The following is a 19,823-nucleotide window of genomic DNA, read 5'->3' as shown; positions in this document are numbered from 1 at the left end:
ACTTAGTCTCAGCTTAGATCCCAGCTATATTCCTTGCAGTCATTTATTGCTGCCACAAAAATACTCATAGAAAGCCTTGGGATAGCCTTAACTTATCTGCCCTCAAACAATGTATTTTTAATTTTTTTTCTATTTAGAGAATTTTAAAGGGGTTACCTTAGCAACTGCTGTAATGTACATATTCTGCTGAGATTTTCTTAGTCTGACTTTTTATAGCAATGCAATGTTAGCAGAGCACAAGAATATGGGCACATTTCTTTATACAGCAAACTTTCAATCTAGGTCATAGATATGTTCCCAGAGAAATCTGCCTTTATGACTTCACAGTTTTTCCATAATCATGGTTCACTTGTTTTATTTTATAATTTCAAATAAACTGTACCTCTTTTTTAAGTAAAGAAGTTTTGATGCAGGAAGAGGACAAGACGATAGAAAGGATAAAAATTGAAGCTTTTGTTTTGTTAAGAACAATAAAGGGAAATATCTGGAAGGATGGGTAAGATCCATGCTTATGAATCATGTGACTTTGAAAACAGAAAAATAATGCTTAAATTCTTGTGTAGTTTTAACTGAATGAAATTACTTGTGTGGGTTTTTTTAATGTTTATTTATTTATTTTGAGAAAGAAAGAGAGAAGACTGGAAGGGGACAGGCAGAGAGACAGGGAGAGAGAGAATCCCAAGCAGGCTCCATGCTCAGTACGGAGCCCAACATAGGGCTCCGTCCCACCTCCATGAGATCATGACCTGAGCTGAAATCAAGAGTTGTACGCTCAACTGACTGAGCCACCCAGGCACCCCAAAGAGATTATTTGGTTAATGACCCAAAAGCCAAAAAGGGGAGCCTGAGTGGCTCAATCGGTTAAGTGTGTGACTTCGGCTCAGGTCATGATCTCACAGCCCGTGAGTTCGAGGCCCGTGTCGAGCTCTGTATAGCTCAGAGCCTGGAGCCTGCTCTGGTTTCTGTGTCTCCCTCTCTTTCTCTGCCTCTCCCCCACTTGTGCTCTCTCAAAAATAAATAAATAAACTTAAAACAAGAAGAACATGGCAAAATTAAAAAAAAATCAAGTAAGAGAGAGGAAATTAGTCATATGTTAGCCATTTGCAAACATTGTACAATATAATATACAATATGTAAAACCTTATATACATTATATTATGTATGCATATTGCATATATAATACAATATAAGCGACAATAATGCTTTAGGAAGAGAAAATATTTTCAACTATGCAGTTTCCACTTATAAAAAAGATTACACCATGAGGAAATACTGGTCAAAGGGTATAAAGTTTTAGTTATGTAGGATGAGCAAGTTTTAGAAATCTAATGCACATGATGCTTACTATAGTTAATGATAATATGTATTGTACACTTGAAATTTGCCAAGAGAGTAGATCTTAGGTATTCTCACCACGTGTGTGCACACACACACAGGCGCGCGCACACACACACACACACACACACACACACACACACACAAGAGGTAAGTATGTAAGGTGATGGATATATTAATTAGATTGACTGTAGTAATCATTTCATCACGACACATATTTCAAAACGTCACATTGTATACCTTAAATTGATATAACATTTATAATAAATAAATCAATATTCTCAAGTTTTAGTAATCAAGCTATTTGCAGAGAATAGTATTTTTCTACTATTGTAGTAGTAGGGGAATGTAGTATTTTCTATAGGGAAAACTTCATAGTTAAAGTTTCATTTTTTAAGTGCCAAGATGATGTGTGGGTGGGGGCTGAGGAGAGGTGTGTGTGTGTGTGTGTGTGTGTGTGTATTTAGTGTGAATATCTCAAACATATACACATACTCTTGCTTTGGTCTAAAGCCTTTGGTGCTGCCTCTGCTGGGACAGGGGGAAAAACAGGCCACATAGGAGAGTTATTCTCAAGACCCAACTCTGGCTGCTAGTCAGCTGACTGTAGAAATGATAAAAGTTATCATGAAATAAGTTTTGAAAAATAAGCTAATGAATATATGAAATATATATTATATATAATATATATTAGTGTAATGCATATTTTATATAATATATATGTAAATTCGTATCTCTCTCAATTTTCTTCCCACTCTACTTCCACCTCAACTTGAATAAATACAGACGAATCTATTGGATATGTTTGTAATGTGTTCTGTTATGAAGTTACGTCACTAAAATACAATGAAGGAAAAGGCCTTTAAGTTGTGATGATTTCTTAATGATTTCCGTGCATAATTTTCACTATCAACCATGGTCCATACTAGAACCCAGTGATCTAATGATGAGGTTGTTGGGATAACCATTTGTTCCCCACACTTAAGACTAAAGAATTGCTTGGCTTTTAAAGAATTTATTACTGCTTTTTGTAGTTATTCTAGTTTTTGCTATTACTTTTGCTATTATCACCTTTCTCCGCATGCCTCTAGCAATGTCTCTTTCCTCAGTTCCCTAATTATGTTATCCTGCTACAGACTGAGGAGTCACAAAAAATCTGTTTGAATTGTACATAAATGTAATAAATATTTGCTGAGCAAAATTTGGGGGATGATCACTGTAATAAGCAATTAACAGAATACCAAGGTATATAAGATATAGATGTCCGGTATACAGTGTTTATTTAGACAATTTTAAGACTTAATTTTTTAGAGCAGTTTTAGATTCACAGCAAAAGTGAGAGGAAGGTACAGAGATTTCCCATATACTTCTTGCACCCCCACATGCACATCCTCCCCCATTATTAACGTTCCCCCTAGAGAGATACATTCATTACAATTGATGAAACTGTATTAACAGATTATAATTATCCAAAGCCCATAGTTTACATTACCATTCACTCTTGGCATCATACATTCTATAAATTTGGACAAATGCATAATGATATGTACCCATCATTGTGGTTTCATAGAGTGTATTCTCACTGTCCTACAAGCCATTCATGTTCCAGTCATTCATCCTCCCTTCCCCAACCCGTCATTGAGTTTTTAAAAAAATTTTACTGTGTCCGCAGTTTTGCCTTTTCCAGAACATTGTAGAGTTGAAATGAAACCATATGTTTGACCTTCTCATATTGGCCTATTTCACTTAGTAATATGCATTTGAGGTTCTTCCATGTCTTTTCATGGCTTGATAGCTCATTTATTTTTATTACTGAATAATATTCCATTGTCTGGATAGATCACAGTTTATTGATCCATTTACCTACTGATGGACATTTTGGTTGCTTGCAGCATTTGACAGTTAATAATATGGCTGCCATAAACTTTCACGTGGGGGTTTTTGTGTAGACAAATTTTCAACTGGATCATGTGGTAAGAATATGTTTAGTTTGTGAGAAACCACCATGCTGTCTTCCAAAGTGGCTGTACCATTTTGCAGTCCCAGCGGCAATGAATGAGAGTTCCCGCTGCTCCACATTCTCACCAGTATTTGATGTCATTGGTGTTCCCGATTGGGGTCATAGTGGTATCTCTGTTTTTATTTGCACTCCCCTCATAACATGATGTGATCTTTAGATTTGTAGGGTCTATATTTTCCAAGATATTTCTTTATTTCCAAGATATTATTCCCTCTCTCATCTATATCTTCCCATTTACTTCATCGGAATCACATTTAATTCCGTTGTTTCAGCTATCTCATCCGCATATAAGAACACAAAATTTTGAGCTCTTATAACAAACTCCAAGGTGGTTAAAAAGTGCAAAATTTTTTGTCAACTGAAGGATTCCAACTTGAGAACTTCCCAGAATATCATCTTTAGCATAAATACCAGTTGGGATGGTTATTGGTTAAAAATTCTCAGAATCATTTTAAAATCCATGCTCTACCTCAAATTTCGAATGTTATCAAGTCTTGTGGAATCACCTCCTTAATATTTTTTACACACATGTCTCACATATATTCCTTTATTTTTGTTCCCGGTTGGATTATTTTATTCCTGGAGAACTGGTTGAGAATTCTGAGATTGGTCAAACCTCACTGATAATGGTGAGCTCTGGCCTTTGGTCCACACTGCCTCACTGGAAAAGCTCCAGCACCACAGAATTTTTTTCATTTTTCTTTGTTCACATCTATTTTCCAGAAACTTGGACTTTATTGCATTGGGAACCCCTTATAAACTCCCTGTAGTCAGAGAAATTTCATAAGAAAACTGAGGCTCACCATTTATATACAGGTAAATTTAATAGGCCAGTTACAGAAATAGAATTATGAATTATAGAATCAATGAGAAGTGAATTGTCTATATTTTCATTTTAAATTCTTCCCTGAGATCTGTGCGTGTCCTGAACTGACCAAAGGAAAGACTATTCATATAATAGTGTATCAATCTTCCTCAAGCTAACCTCTACTTGTTTTTCCGTTCTCATTTTTCTTGAAATCCCTATACACACTTATAATGAAGCTGAACGATTGCTAGTCCTCATTTTCTGTACTGTCTTATCTCCATGGTTTTGCTCATGCTCTTCTCCTGCCTTAAATACACACTTCACCAATCCACAACCACCAAATTAATTTATTCTTTCCAATTTCAGCCTTTCTTGAGGTCCCCAGCACTATCTTCTCCTAACTACCATCCTCCACTAATATCTTATTTGTACTCCAGCAATGAATTCTTTTTACACTAATAAATATTTTTATTGAACAATATTATACTTATAGAAAAATATAGAAATCATATGTACAGCTTAAAGAATAAGCACCAAATTGACAATGATATAAGCAACCTGTACTGCAAGAACTGGAATAGTACCAGGATCCTGAAATCTCCTTCATGTCACTTCCAAATCACTGTCCCCATCGTTATTGCAAAAGTCAACCATTATTCTAATATGTAACCTCAAATTTAGTTTTGCATTTTTATGAACTTCATATAATGGAATGATACCGAATGAATTTTTGGCTTTGAATTCTTCAATTGCTCTGAATCCACACCAATAGTTAGAATTTTCAGAGTTTTTAATTTTATCCATTCTGGTGTATGTTTGGTATCTCATACAGATTTAATTTATATTTTCCTAATGGTTGACAACATTGAACAAGTCATTATATATTTCCTGGCCACTTGGGTTTTTTTTCTTCACAGTGCCTGTGCAAGTCTATCGCTCAGTTTTATATTGGCTTTGTGTCTTTTTGTTATGGATTTGTAAGTGTTCTTTACATTTTATTCAATGAGGCCTTTGCCAGTTATAGATTTTTCCCACTCTCTGGGTTGTCTTTTCTTTCAATTTTTTAAAAACTGGTAAAAAAAATGCATCACATCCTTTTTTAAATCTTTTAATACTGTATTTAGTTGACTGGGAATGCATAGTTTTAATGATCATTACTTTTTGTATTGCATTTTTTAAATTAAGCTAGCAAAAGTTCATAAAAATATGCTTCCATACAATATTCTAAAGGTTTTATTACTTTTCATTTTATATTGAACCTTTTTTTTTTTTTTTTTTTTTTTTTAATTTTTTTCAACGTTTATTTATTTTTGGGACAGAGAGAGACAGAGCATGAACGGGGGAGGGGCAGAGAGAGAGGGAGACACAGAATCGGAAACAGGCTCCAGGCTCCGAGCCATCAGCCCAGAGCCCGACGCGGGGCTCGAACTCACAGACCTCGAGATCGTGACCTGGTTGAAGTCGGACGCCTAACCGACTGCGCCACCCAGGCGCCCCTATATTGAACCTTTAATCCATCTGGAATCCTTGAATTTAATTGAAAATATTATGTGACATGTTGATCAAAATACACTTAGTTGTATATTTATTAATTTTACCTAACACCATGTATTTAGAAGTCTTTGCTTTCTCCACTAGTATGCAATACTATACTGTAACTCAAGTTTTCATCCTCCACATATGTTTCATCTGTTTTTGGATTCTCTTTTTACATTTGTACAATTTGCCTATCTCTTTGTCAATACCATATTTTCATATACACACAAGGACTATTAGGATTTTGCTTAGGATTGCATTAAATCCAAGAATATATTGGTAAAATAAGTATGTTTACCTTATTGAATCTTCTGGTACAAGAACATAGTGTACATCCTACTCATTAGATTCTTTTTAAAATTACCTCACTAATGTTTTTAAGTTATTCATGTAGAAGTATTGTACACCATTTGTTAGATTAGATATTTGCTCTGTGTGTGTGTGTGTGTGTGTGTGTGTGTGTGTGTGTGTGTTGGTGGTAGTGGTGGCATACAGCAATTAAAGTGAACTTGCTAAATTCACTTACTAATTCTAATAGTTTAGTTATACATTTACTAATTCTAATAGTTTAGTTATACACTTATTTTTTATTATACTAAAATATACACAATACACAATTTATAACATTAACCATTTTTAAGTATACAGTTTAGTGCTGAAAAGTATATTCACATTGTTGTGCAACCAATCTCCAGAACTCTTCATCTTGCAAAACTAAAACTCTATACACATTAGGCAACAGGTCCCCATTTATCCTTCCCCTAGGCCTTGGCAACTACCATTCTACTCTTTCTATGAATTTGACAACTCTAAGTACCTCATATAATTGGAATCATAGAGTATTTGTCTTTTTGTGGCTGGTTTATTTTACCTAATATAATGTTTTCAAGGTTCATCCATGTCGTAACGGGCGTCAGAATTTCTTTCCTTTTTAAGCCTGAATAATATTCCATTGTATGCATATTCCACATGAATTTGTTTATCCATTCATCAATTGATGGACACTTGGCTTGCTTCCATATACATTTATTTTAAAATTTTGGATATATAACCATGCAGAAGCAAGTAAATAATTTTGTTTTTTCCTTTTCATCCTCATAACTTTTATTTCTTTTTCTTACCATATTGTACTGACTAGGTTCTCCAATACAATACTGGAAAAAATGTGGTGATAGAATGTAGTCCTTCCTAACTTCTATGTGGGAAACATGATGTTTGCTATAGGTTTTCATAAGTACTCTTTATTTGATTAAAGAAATACCCTTCCAGTTTGCTAAGAGTTTTTTTCACCCCAAATCATGAGTGACTGTTGACTTGCATCAAAAATTTTTCTGCATATTTAAAAAAAATTATTTAATGTTTTTATTTATTTTTGAGACAGAGAGAGACAGAGCATGAGCAGGGGAGGGGCAGAGAGAGAGGGAGACACAGAATCTGAAACAGGCTCCAGGCTCTGACCTGTCAACACAGAGCTCAATGCAGGGCTCGAACTCATGAACTGCAAGATCATGACCTGAGCTGAAGTAGGTTGCTTAACCAACTGAGCCACCCAGGCATCCCAGTAATTTGTGTTTCTTAAAGAATTTATTTTGAAATTTATTATCAGATATTATCATAAAGCTGTTCACAAAATCATGCATTAATGTTTCTAATGTCTGTGTGAGCTATACTTCTATCTCTCTTTTTCATTTGTGATGTTGGTATTTTGTTTCTTGTGTCTTTTTCTTCAATGACCATTGTAGGGTTTTAACAACTTTATTACTTTTTTCAAACAACCAGCTTTTCATTTTCAGGCTTTTCTCAATTCTATGTTTGCAGTATATTTCATTAATTTCTGTTCTTGTCTTTATTATTTTGTTCTTCTTTCTTTGGTTTGATTACTTTTTCTAACTTCTTGAGGTGGATATTGAAATCATTGGCTTTTCACTCTTCTATTCTAATATATGCCTTTAAGGCTATGACTTTCCGTGGAAGCATGGTTATAGCTTTTCTCCTTCATTAGGCTGCATTTAATAAATATTTATATACTCTAAATACTCATAGACATTCAGTTCAAAATATTTCCTCATGGGCTTTTTGACGTATGGTATATATAATGGTGTATCCATAATTTTAAATTTAGAGCTTTTCTAGTCATCTTTATTATTTATTTTAGTTTAACTTCTGCTTTATAACAGTATACTTTGTGTAAGTTCAGTCCCTTGAAGCTTTTTTTTAAATGTTTATTTTTGAGAGGGGGGGGGAAGGGGCAGAGAGAGAGAGAGACAAAGGATACAAAGAGGGCTCTTCCCTGATAGCAGAGAGCCCAACTTGGGCTCAAACTTATGAACCATGAAATCATATGCTGAGCCAAAGTCAGAGGCTTAACTGAGCCACGTAGGTGTCCCTCCCTTGAAGTTTTTTGAGGCTTCTTTTATGCTCCCAGCATTTGGAATTTTTACTAAACTTGAATAAATTCTGTGCCTTAAAGAAATCTTGTCTTCAGCTGTTAACTCATGTTTTGATTTCTTAATTTGTTACTGTATTTTTATTATAACAGATTCTTTATTTCTATTTGATCTTTTTATTTTCTAGTATTCTTCTGATATATTCTAGATTGTGATACAAATTCATTATTAATCAAATATAACAATCTTCTCTAGGTCTGTTTCTATTTTCTGTTTTTTTCTCTTGATCTTCTTAGTGTAATTTGTCTTTTCTTATGCCTAATAATTTTTATTTAGTGCCAAGCATTGAATATGGAAATGGTATTTTCATGCTATAGATGATGATGCATCCTTCCAAAGAAGATTCAGTTTTATTCTGACAGGCTTGGTTAGGAGTGGATAACTTTACACTTACTATTATCTACATGTCGTTATTTGTGAAAACTGATCTATTTCCCCTTATCCATACACCTCGACTATAGCTTTTCAGGTCTTCACATGAAAATCTGAAGTGTTTACCCAACATCCCCCTTCTTGGTTGCTTTGAAACACCATCGTGTCCTATCAGCCGCATGAAATGACAAGAAGCTTTGCCCAATTTCTCAGGTTCTAAGCCACCATTTGCTTTCCATCTTTTTAGTTTATCATATAGAACATGGTAACTGGCAAATGCCTCAAGGGCAAAAAAAAAAAACCCAAAAAACAAAAAACCTTGCACTAAATATTGGGATCCTCTGCATTTCCCTTTAGTTCTGATGTTTTATAACTATCCATAGCCTGCATATGTCCAGATGATTGGTGTGCAAGAACTTAGTCACTCTTTAAAAGAAATGTAAAAATGATTGATAGTTTCTTGAGAGCAGACTTCATGTGTGTCCTAATACCTCAAATTCTGCATATCTTCTTAAAGATAGTAGGTGCTCAACCAAAGATTTGGCTGTTTTCCCACACTAATAAATAACCATTCATTAATAGTTCCCCTATTAAAATGTTAAAGAAACATTAAGTGATTACTGTAATGAATGAAATAATGCAAAACAGTATAAAAAATTAATAATTTCTCCCTGATTACTTTCTTCCTTTATCCATTCATAATACCAAGCCCATGTTAATAGCCTTTATATCCCCTCTCATTCTGTGCCCATACAAAATTCAGTACATAAATATGCATATATTTGTTCGTTTTTACAAAAATCAGTCTCTTTTATGTTCACTTTTCTTATTTAAATAATACATGTCTTGTTTTCCCTCTACATTAAAAGAGTAAATCTGATTCCTTTTTATCATTCTTAATATTATATAGTATATTTGATATCAATTTCAAGGCTCTTATCAACTACCTCTATTATGTTTTGCTGAGAAAATTTAAATTTTCTATTTCAGGTTTCTATTAATATTTTTCTTTATAATGCATTTTTGAATAAAGAGCCGTAAAGCTTCTATTTCAAAAGCATAGTAATTTTAGATAGATAGGTAGGTAGAAATTATGGGTAGATAAAGAGAAAGAAGGAGAGAGATTTAATACCCACAAAATTTCTTTTTCCTTGCCATCACCACCTACTTTGGAAATCTCTATTCTCTTTCAATTGTCATCTAATTATAATAACCCCTTGAGTATTTTCTTCAGATAGGGCAATTGGCATTAAAATTTCTAAGTTATTTCCCATTCTCATGGTTTTGCCTTTTCTAGAATGTCATATTGCATTATCCTAGAAAAAGTCAAAAGGGTGTGGAAACCAAGGTCTATGCTCAAGCTATCCTTTGGCAGAATTTAAATTGGTACTTTCCATTAATTTATGGAACATCATTAGTGAGTGTATCCATTGCTTCTCTCACTATAAAGGAAGTCTCCAGTTTGTTCTATTTAACTCTATCTTGTTCAGTTAGGGTTATTTCCCTTCTAGGGTCCCACTCCTAAACAAGTTCCCTACTATCTCATTACAGGTGCTTACAAACAGAGCTACTTATAGGGCCCTTTCCATATCTACAATTTTAAAATACGTTATAATATTCTTGAGTCTATACAAAGTTGAGTGATTTATAATAAAGTTTCTTTTTTAACAGGGCACAGAGAAAAAGTTCTTATTTATTTATTTATTGGCATGCATCATGATTCCTTGTAGTGTCCAGGCACACACTCTTTCTGCTAAGGTTTGTGAATGACTTTGTGCGTGTTGTTTATTGTCCAATGGCTAGTTTCATATTTCCAACATTTAGAAAAAATGGGGTAACGTGGCTCTGTCGAATGTGTTTATATTGAAACAGTGGAGATATTGCTTCTGCAGTGTCTTAATACCATTAATTCAATGTTGGGTACATTGTTGCCTATGATGTTCCATCATGCATTATGCTGCCCATGAATACTAGCTTTTAATGGCTCTCTAAAAGTTGAAACTGCTCATCATTGATAGAGTTACATTTTATATAGAAAAATGTAAACAATAACTTGTTTGTTGGTCTTGTTAAATTTCCTATGTGGGAATTCCTATGTGGGAATTTTCCATCTATGTCTTCTCTGTGACACATTAGGTACAATCACTACATTTCTATCACGTGATCTCGTTCAATGCCTTCCCCACAAGGCCACAAGCAGAGAGGACAGGAAGGGCACATAGGCAGAACAAAGGAAAGCATCCCGTTCATCAGAGGAATATCCATTCTTATTAGGCGCAGTTTAAGACCAAACCAGGATAACATGGTGTCACCCACTGTTGAAGGCAAGAGATAAAATAACGGTCTTGAAGGCACTTACAGAAGTTAGGTGTGGTGATCCCCAGAGGGCTACCTGACATATAAACCAGAACCAGTAAAGCAGATGGAGTGATAGCCATAAACTTTACATATTATGGACACAGATCAACTGAAAATGAAAGTATAGAAAACACAATATCAAAAGGAAGTGGTATGGCCATATTAATATTGATGTAGAACCTAAGGCAAGAAGAACTGTTAGAAATGAAGGACATTTCATAATGACAAAAAGATAATTCAGTGGTAAAACATAACAATAATAAATGTGTTTTCAACTGCACGATATCTTCAGAAAACAGTTGAGCTTTGAGATTGTGAGTGAAATATATAGTTATATATTTACCACCAAACATCCATGTTTTTAAAAAGAATGTGTTAACGTTGACCTCTTGAGTATTTTGATAAACACATTATTTGCTACTCACCACCCACTCATCTGGTTTCCCAGCCCTAAGTGAGAACAACTGGATTAAAAGAAAACATCCGCTTTCAGTCACTTTGAGGCTGCGAGCTGTAATTCATGTAATTGCCACCAGATGGTAGTGCTTATCTGTTGTAAAGTGTACACTGAACAATTAAAATCTCTCCACAATGTCAATATCAAAACAAAGGTATAGAGAAAGCCGGTAACTTCCTCTTTAACACCATGGCCTAATTATAGTGTTATAGAATAATTTCATTTAACAAGTATTTTAACACAATATACATCAGTCACTAAGGAATCAAGTGAAGGAGTCCATTTCCTGCCTTCAAGGAGGCAAGAGATAGACACTTAGTGATAAGTTTACAAGGAATGGTATTATTGTGTGATGAGGAATATAGAACAGAAGTACGTATTCTACATGCTCAGACAGCATATGCACATACTCTTACTTAGAAAAAGAAGGCTTTCGGGGTGTCAGGGTGCCTGGGTGGCTCAGTCGGTTAAGCATTTGACTTTGGCTCAGGTCATGATCTCGCGGTCTGTGAGTCTGAGCCCTGCATCGGGCTCTGTGCTGACAGCTCGGAGCCTGGAGCCTGCTTCAGATTCTGTGTCTCCCTCTCTCTCTGCCCCTCCCCTGCTCACGCTCTCTCTCTCTCTGTCTCTCAATAATAAATAAACGTTAAAAAAAATAAAGAAAAAGATGGTTTTTTAGAAGACATGGTTCTTTATAACATGATCACAACTATCTGGTAGGAGCTATTGATTAGAGACAAAAGTATCAAATAAAACTAAAGGTTAATAGAAGTTAGCTGGCAAAATATACAGAGGTAAAAGTACTTCAAAAAGAAAAATAGCATGTACAAAACCCAGCTGTTTTTTTGTTGACATACTAAAAAAGATTTATTGTGGCTGAACACAGAGAACTAGAAAATGCAAATAGCTTAATTAATTTATGTAGAAATATAACCTGAAGCAATATTTTAAATAGTCATGAGACCCCCCAAGCCCACCCTGTTTGTAGGTGACTTTTACCAAACATTGAAGAATGAAGAATTCTTTCTTACAGATTTCTTCCAGCTAACAAAACAGGAAACAAAAAAGATGCAGACATAGCCAACTAATTTTATGAGAATAGTAACATCTTATTACAAAATTAGATATAAGAAAAAAATAAAAGTTTATTGATTTAGGACTTCTTTTTTCCAGTCTGGCATGTAAGGAGCTTAGAAGTCACCACACCATTCTAACAAGTAAAAAGCTGAGCAAACTGAAAAATCAACAAGTCTTAGATCTATCAGAGAAGTGAGGCCACAGGGCAAACACTGCCCCCAAAATTAGAGAGACAGATAGACAGATACAGAGAATCACAACTTGCTGGAATAGAAAGCCACCAGCAGAAACTTTCCCAGGAAGCCGGAACTGTAATTGACAAATTGCTGGAGGTCAGTGTGGACAAGCCTGAGAGAAAAAGAAAATAAAATAGCCACAGGAGGACCCAGTCAGAGGGATCCAGCCACATTTTTATGAATTTTAACTCCTGGAGCTCTAACAGATTTCACCGTGAGAGCCTGTGAGATCAGAGAAAAATCTCCTTGGACTTCCAGCATGGGAGAAAAGAAGCAACCACTTTGGAATACATCAGAGGACTCTTCTACCTAACAGCAGGATTCTGTCCTGCCCTCAAGAGAAACTGTTTTATCAGAGCTTGACCTATTGGGGTTTTATCAGAACTTAAGTGACCTGGAGGAAAAAAAATAGAACTGTAGCACCCTCTTGCCATTCTGTACTACCTAAGGGAATGAAACAGACTGAGAAGCAATTGTGAAGTTCACAGCCCAGGGGCACATGGTGTCTGAAAGACTGAGACCTAATCATAAGGCTATAGAATGCTCCTGCTGCCCCCCACAGCTCATCACTACATCACTTAAGGTCTTTTACCCACAGTTCCATTGACTCAATAAATCATGTCTGCCTTTCGACAAAAAATAACAAGACACATTGAATAGCAAAAAACAGTTTGGAGAGGCAGAGCAAGCATCAGAATCAACCATAACAAGGATGTTGGAACTGTCAGACCATGAATTTAAAAGAAGTATGATTAACACGCTAAGGTCTCTAGTGAAATAAGTAAACAACATGAAACAACAGATGAGTAAATAAAACAGAGAGATAACAATTCTAAGAAAAAAATGATAAAGATCAAAAAGACTGTAATAGAAATGAAGAATGCCTTTGATAGGCTCATTTGTAGACTGGACACAGTTGAGGAAAGAATCTCTGAGCTTGAGGATATGTCAATAGAATCCCCAAACTGAAAAGCAAAGAGAAAAATAGAAGGAACATTTTGGAGTAGAATATTCCCAAACTGTGGGATAACTACAAATGGTGTAACACACACAACATAGGAATACCAGAAGGTGAAGAAAGAGGTAAAGGAATAGAAGAAATATTTGAGGCAACTGTTTCTCTCCCAATTCCTTACTCCAAGACTCAAACTCTAGTCTTTATTCTTCACTGATCCAAATGACAGCATAGTTTTAATTGATACACTCCATTATTATTTTGAAAAGTTGCACCAAATATTTCAATGGAAGAGTCATCTTTATATTTTACTTATTCAAAAGTACCTCCTGTGGCTTAAAAAGACTCTTCTAATATGTGAATTGATGTATGTGAACGTTTCCTCCAGGGAATGAAAATTAAGTGACTATTGATTACTCATTTCATTAATTGCCTTTCTAAAAGCAATAAAATTATTTAACTTGGACTTCTCTTAAGCATTTGTCAGAACATATTATCTTTGTACTTTCTGTATTTCCAAAACTGTTAGACATAACATAGCATAACAGACAGCACTGACAAAGGCTTGAAGAGGAAAAAGAAAGTTAATTAATTTGAACAGAAAAAAAAAGTTCTTTAGAGCACTATAAACTGGACAGGAAGCAAGTAAAGACATTTTGAAAATAGTACTCAGGGATACATTCTCCCTACACTCACATCACCTTTGCAAAAATCCTGCCTCATACTCAGTCGTAGAGAGGCCACTCTCTCTAAATATCAACACCCAAGTCCCATATCATAGCAGATCAATGAGGATATATTTAAAATTTCTAATATATTTTATCCATGTTTTTTGGCCTCACATATATAATCATCTATCCACATTTACATATATTTGTAAGATTCCAAATATATGTCTACTTAAAACATAATACAACTCTAACTATAGAAACAGCTTCAAAAGTATTTATCTCAAAGGCACAACCCAAAGATGTGAGAAAGAAACATTTTATGAGTCTACTACAATCTCCAGGCTGCCCCCATTCTTCTTCCAGATTTTTTATTGTTGTTATTATTATTTTGACTGGATTCATGAAAAGTCCTTGCTAGTAAACTTCTAATTAAAATTTAGTCACTCCCAAACAGGCAAATTGCAATAAAAATTATCATTTACACAGGAGAATAAAGAAAGAGACTTAGAAAGAAATGAACACTGATAATGTTCTACACACTAGAATCCATTCTACACACTAAAACATAGAAATTTTAACACAAATTTGGGTGGCAAATTTTCAGGTGCATCCATTTATCCAATCACTGCCTGAAATGAAAGTGAATTCCTTGGTCTGTGAATCTGACTGCTCCAAGTTTTGCCTGGTGAAACACCTCATCTCGCCAGTTTCTTTTCTTTTTTTTTTAATTTTTAAAATTGTTGCGTTTTGAGAGACAGAGAGAAAGAGAGAGAGTGTGTGTGTGCAGGGGAGGGGCAGAGAGAGGGGGAGACACAGAATCCAAAGCCAGCTCCAGGCTTTGAGTTGTCCGCACAGGGCCAGACTCAGGGATTGAACTCAGGAACCGCAAGATCATGACCTGAACAGAAGTCACATGTCCAACCAACTGAGCCACCCAGATCCCCCTCCAGTTTTCTTTGGGAGTATATCTTGGAAAGAGGAGGGCCCTTTGAGCTACTGGCATTCTTTATATATTTCCTGTCCATAAGGCAGAGTAAATCCTTGATTTGAAAGAGAAAAAAAAAATCCACATCTCTGACAATACAACTTGGAATTTTTCTCTATATATGTAGTAGGCGCTCGATTTCATTTTAGGGGATTCTCTTGCCTTGTAAACCTGTGTCAGAAATATGATCATTGGGTCTTCTCACCAGTAAGAACAGTTAGAGCTAACAGAAACCTAATGGATGTTGCCTTACTGTACTGAGGGGAAAAAAGTATTTCTAGGGTGCTTATAATCTCTAAAACATCTTAGAATTTTGTTTAAGTATAATGATGCATTATAAATTCCAAACCCAGACTCACAATGGTAGGATACATTATGCTTTAGGGCTAACTCATGGTGTCCTATCATTTGGGTCCATGCAAGACCCTTCCCATGTTTCATTTAATTTGATTATGCTTTCTCTTCATCCTCGTCCAAGTCCAAACTCTAACACATTTAATATACAATATTATAGATCTGTGTGTCCCTATGAGAATATAAGCATCAGCATCATGCGAATAGCAATTTGCATCCTCATATATGCTATGTATCTAAATATGTGTTTGTTTGCTTGCTTGTTGGAGAGAGACAGACAGCTCTGAAATGTTGTATATAATGGCCACATCAGTTTACATTCCCATCAAGAGTTCTTGTTCTCTGCAAAAATAACTTCCATTTGTTTTTGCCAGTCTGCAAGTAGTGTTCTTGTTTTCTCTGATTCTTTACAAGCCTTAGCATCCCTTCAAATACCTGTTAACCACCCAGACTTAACTTGTGCAAATTACTATTTCTATTTCTTGCCCACATATTTTTGTCTTTTGGATCTTCCATAATTTTCTGGTTGATTTGAGAATTTGTTTTTTTATGCCAAGAATTAATACTCTTTTTATTTGGGGCATTGAAAACACTTCTCTATCTATGTGTGTTTATAGGAAAAACAAAGCATTGATATAATGTAGCCAAACGCATAACTTTTCCCATTATATATTTTCTCAGGTATTGTATAAGACATGTGAATCAATTACATCAATAGAAGGTTATTCAGTGTTTATTTCTGAGGCAGAGAGAGACAGAGGATGAGTGGGGGAGGGTCAGAGAGAGAGACACACAGAATCAGAAGCAGGCTCCAGGCTCTGAGCTGGCAGCACAGAGCCCGACGCGGGGCTCAAACCCACAAACCGTGAGATCATGACCTGAGCCGAAGTCGGTTGCTCAACCGACTGAGCCACCCAGGCACCCCAATAGAAGGTTATTCAAAATATGGTTCGAATACTTTTTTAATTTATCTTTATTTTTTAAGTTTTTATTTAAATTCTAGTTAGTTAACATATAATGTAATACTGGCTTCAGGAGTAGAGTTTAGTGATTCATCACTTACATAGAACATCCAGTGCTCATACCAACAAGTGCCCTCCTTAATACCCATCACCCATTTAGCCCGTCCCCCACCCACCTCCTCTCCATCAACCGTCAGTTTGTTGTCTATAATTTACCTTTGAAATTTAAGTCTTTGATTTATTTGGAGTTTTTTTTTTTAATGATGTGAATCAGGCATCCCAAAGTACGTCTCCATGTATTAAGAAAGTTTTCCATCATTATCCTTAAGAAAATCGAGGCTTTCTTCACTAATCTGTTATGCTACATTTCTCGTGTGCCAATTTTCGGTATCTATATGGACTTACTCATGGAATTTCCTTCCATTGGCCTATTTTTCAAGTCTTTCCAAGTACAGCATTGCACTTATTTATTTAAAGTTTAGATTTATTCCAGATGAAGGGGAACTCCTTCATTTTGCTGTTTCAAAATTGTTTTAGCTATTCCCATTTATATTTCTACATGCATTTTAGAATCAGTTTATTAAATTCTTTCAATATTCACCAAAATTTTTATTGTAATTGCCTTGCATTCATATAGATTTATATACATTCGGGAAAAATCTTAAAAATATCTGTTCCTAAATATAGTGGCTTTCTCTATTTATTCAAGGTTACTTTTATATTCCTGTCATAGGCAGAAAGATGTTTCCCCTCCTAAAGATATCCATATCCTAACCTCTGGAACTTGTAGATATATTACATTATATGGCAAAGAATATTTGCAGAAAAGATTAAAGTTATAGACTTTGAGATGGACAGATTATCCTGGATTGTCTGAGTGGGTCACAAATTAATTGCATTAGTCCTGTTTTTAGTGAGTTGTTTTTTTTTTTTCTTTTCTTGTCATGTCCTTCCTTTTTAAGATTATTAACTAAAGTTCATAGCTGATTCTCTCCGGTGTTTCCTAATCTCCTATTTCTGTTGCAGGATACCACTTTATATTTGTTTGTTATATTTGTTTGTCATATCTTCTTAGTTTCCTCTTGGCTGTAACGATTTCTCTGAATTTCCTCGTTTTTGATGACCCTGACAGTTTTGAATATTGGTAAGGTATATTATAGGATGCTCTGTATTAGAATTCACCTGATGTTTTTCTCATGATTATCCTGGGGTTTTGAGTTTCTGAGGGGAAGATCACAGGGGTTAAGTGCCACTTTCATCACATCATATCCAGGGAACATACTATCAACATGATTTATAACTGCTGATGTTGACCTTGATCACTTGTCTGAAGTACTGTTTGTCAGGTTTCTCCATGGTAGAGTTATTCTCTTCCCCACTTTCTAGACCGTACTCTTGGGGAGGAAGTCACTATGTACAGCCCATTCTTAAAGAGTGGGGAGTTATGCTCCACTTCCTTTAGTGTGGAGTACCTACAAAACTTATTTGGAACTTTTCTTCACTGTTAGGTCTGACTTGTGTTCATCATTTAGTCAATCATTTATTTATATCAATGTGGACTCATTAGTATTTCTGTTTTTAGGTTATAATCTATTTTATTTATTTTGTTGCTTGAATTGTTTCAGCTTTCCCATTGAGACTTCTTTCATTTGGCTCCCATGCCCGTTTGATACACCCCACATCAATGAGAGAGAGGTTGTTCATTTGTAACTTTCTGACACAATAAGATGCTTCAGGTTCATTGTGTATGTTTTCTACCGTTGTCCTAGATTAAGCTATTTCCCCCAAGGAGCTGTCATTCCATTTATTGGAGAATGGTGTTAGAAAGCAAAATCTGGGCATTTGGTATGCTTGTTACTACTGGTATGTTATTTCTTTTAGGCTTTTCAACTGACAGAACAAAGAATGGTATGTTTGTATACTAACTTATGCATACATGCATATCTATAAATATATAGATGCAAATCCATAGATATGAATGGAGCCCTATAAGACTAAAGGTAAAAGTACTTCACACTAGTATTGTTGTCTAGTTGATAAAGTTATTTTCCCAAAGGGTACAGGTTAAGATTCTGATGCTATTATACAAGAATACTGGAATTGAATAATTAAGTAAATGGCTAATAAATGATAGAAATCAGGTTTCTGATAGATTGTCAAGGGGATTGATCCCTGTGGTAACAGATATGTGTTGGAAAAATCAGTAAGAATTCATTTTAAACATGATGTTGATAGGATATTGATGATTACATCTATAATGTTTTCTTATTTTTTTATTTATTTGGATTTATTTTTGTTCTTCTTTTCAATCTTTCTGATTTAAATAGTTAGCCCATGTTTAAAATTTTTTTCTTGTAAAATACTACTTGCACTGTTATCCAGAATTTATTTTTGTAGGCTCCATGCCCAATGTGGGGCTCAAACTAACAAGAGTTGCATGCTGTATTGACTGAACCACGTAGACACATCTGTGATCCAGAAATTTGGCATGGGGATACAAGTAATTATTTTCTTCACATCTTCTTCTCCATCCTGATCTTTATTTTTTTAAGTTCCTAAGTACATGTTATGTTGCTTTTAGTTTTTAGTTTTTTAACTTTTATTACTTATTTTTTAAGATTTTATTTTTAGAGTTTTGTAGTTACAACTAAATTGAAAAGAAAGTATAGAGATTTCTCATATATCCTTCATCCCCGCATATTCATAGCCACCCCATTGTCAACACGACTCATCAGAATGGTACATTTTACCAAGGATAAACTATTGATACATCACATTCACCCAAAACACATAGTTTACGGTGGAGTTCCTTCTTGGTGTTGTACATTCCAAGACTTTGGCCAAATATACAATGAATTTATCCATAATTATAATATCATACAGAGTGTTTTATTACCCTAAACATTTTTAGTACTCTGCTTATTCTTCTTTCCTTTTTCTCCCTATCCTTGGCAATGACTGATCTTTTTATTGTCTCCACTGCTTTGCCTTTTCCAGAATGCCGTATAGTTGTAATTGTACAATTTGTAGCCTTTTCAGATTGGCTTCATTCTCTTGGTAATATGCATTTAAGATTTTTCTACATCTTTTCATGGCTTTATAGCTCATTTCTTTTTATTACTGAGTAATATTGCATTGTCTGAATGTACCACAATTTGTTGATCTACTGAAGGACATCTAGGTTGCTTCCAGAATTCAACAATCATATCTGCTATAAACAACAGGTTTTTGGGTGAACATAAAATTTTAA

This window comes from Prionailurus viverrinus, chromosome C1 (assembly GCF_022837055.1).
Source record: "Prionailurus viverrinus isolate Anna chromosome C1, UM_Priviv_1.0, whole genome shotgun sequence".
In the NCBI taxonomy this organism is placed as follows: Eukaryota; Metazoa; Chordata; class Mammalia; order Carnivora; family Felidae; genus Prionailurus; species Prionailurus viverrinus.
The sequence above is the reverse complement of the archived record's forward strand: the minus strand, read 5'-3'. Positions refer to the sequence as shown.